Genomic DNA, 1,870 nt, shown 5'->3' on the forward strand with positions numbered 1-1,870 from the left:
GAACAAGAAGGACAGAAACAATTACTGGTGGCCTCTACATAAATAAATGCGAGTGCACTGAGAGCATCATACTTGGTGGCTAATTGTATTGCTAAGGCTAAGAAGCCATTCACCATTGGTGAAGAATTGATCCTTCTAGCCACTAAAGACATTTGTCGTGAACTTCTAGGAGAGGCTGAGGTTAAAAAGATAGCACAGATGCCTCTTTTGGCTACCACCGTCACACGGTGCATTGAGGAAATAGCAGAGGACATTGAATCACAATTGTTGGAAAGGATTAATAAAACACCGTGGTATGCTCTCCAGGTTGACGAATCTACAGATTTTGACAACAAGGCAATGCTACTTGTTTACATGTGTTATCTTTATCAAGAGGATGTGCATGAGGATATGTTATGTGCACTATCATTGCCAACCAGAACCACAGCCACAGAACTATTTAAATTGCTGGATGACTATATATCAGGAAAACTGAAATGGTCTTTTTGTGTCGGCATATGCACAGATGGAGCTGCTGCCATGACCGGAAGGATGTCTGGTTTAACTACTCGGATTAAGGAGGTTGCACCTGAATGCGAGCCTATGCATTGTGTCATTCACAGGGAAATGCTGGCTAGCCGAAATATACAAACAGAACTTAACAGAGTATTGAATGATGTTGTTAAAGTTATTAACCACATCAAAGCACACACCCTTCACTCGTGCCTGTTCGAGCAGCTTTGTGAAGAAATGAACGTGGAGCACGGACACCTTCTCTTATACACAGAAATAAGATGGTTATCCCAAGGGAGGTCCCTGGCCAGAGTGTTTAAATTATGAGAGCTGCTGCAGAGATTTCTCTCAGAAAAAAGTCATCGCAGCAGCACATTTCAGTGACGAGGAATGGGTCGCAAAACTCGCTTACTTGTGTGACATATTTAACCTCCTCAATGAACTCGATCGGTCACTTTAGGGGAAAATGACAACTGTCTTCAAGTTGGCAAATAAAGTAACTGCACTTAAAGCCAAACTGGATTTGTGGGGATGATGTGTGAACAGGGGTATATTTGACATGTTTCAAACATTCGCGGGAATTTTGGAAGAGACTGAACACAAGCCTTCATTGTCCCAGCTGGTGCACGATCACCTGTATTTGCTTTTATTTTGTTTTTTATAATCTTTTTTTTTGCAGTCCCCCACTACCACAAATTATGCAGTTGAGTTTCCCACATTTGGGGAAATCGCAGGGGTCAGCACATCCAGAGTGCAATGGATAAGCCTCGCCCTGGAAAAACCACCTTTGTGATCATGGTATCTCCCTGCCAGGTAAGTACTGTATTTGCTTTTAAAAGAGTTTGAATGCTACTTCCCAACCACAAAAGACCCACCAATTGCCAAGGAATGGATCCATTTGTCAACAAACCAGGTGAATCCTGCGTGTCTATACAAGAAGAGGATCAACTACTGGAGATCACAAATGACAGTGGCCTTAAAAATATGTTTGAGACTACAGCTCTGCCAGTGTTCTGGATTAAAGTCATGACAGAATATCCCGAGATCGCCACAAAAGCACTAAAAACCCTGTTGCCATTTCCGACATCCTATTTGTGTGAAGCAGGATTTTCTGCAGTGACAGCAACCAAAACAAAATTACGGACTAGACTGGACATAAGCAACACTCTTCAGGTGTCATTTGTCTCCCATTACCCCTAGATGGGACCGTCTTGTTGCAGAGAAACAAGCTCAGGGCTCCCACTGATTTAGCGTTATGGTTGTTGAGAGATAGGCTACTATCTCTCATTCTCCATAAACATTATAATAAATAACCCTTAACTTACAATATTCATAACAATGGTGAGTTGTATTTTCCATGCACTTTATATTTGTTTTT

General features: G+C 41.8%; 1 pseudogene; it reads right to left on the reverse strand.

Moving 5' to 3' along the window:
* Positions 1-1,166: 1,166 nt before the first annotated feature.
* Positions 1,167-1,313, reverse strand: LOC136321391 (U1 spliceosomal RNA; annotated as a pseudogene).
* Between the last annotated feature and the right edge of the window lie 557 nt (positions 1,314-1,870).

The sequence above is a fragment of the Saccopteryx bilineata genome, chromosome 1 (assembly GCF_036850765.1).
Source record: "Saccopteryx bilineata isolate mSacBil1 chromosome 1, mSacBil1_pri_phased_curated, whole genome shotgun sequence".
NCBI lineage: Eukaryota > Metazoa > Chordata > Mammalia > Chiroptera > Emballonuridae > Saccopteryx > Saccopteryx bilineata.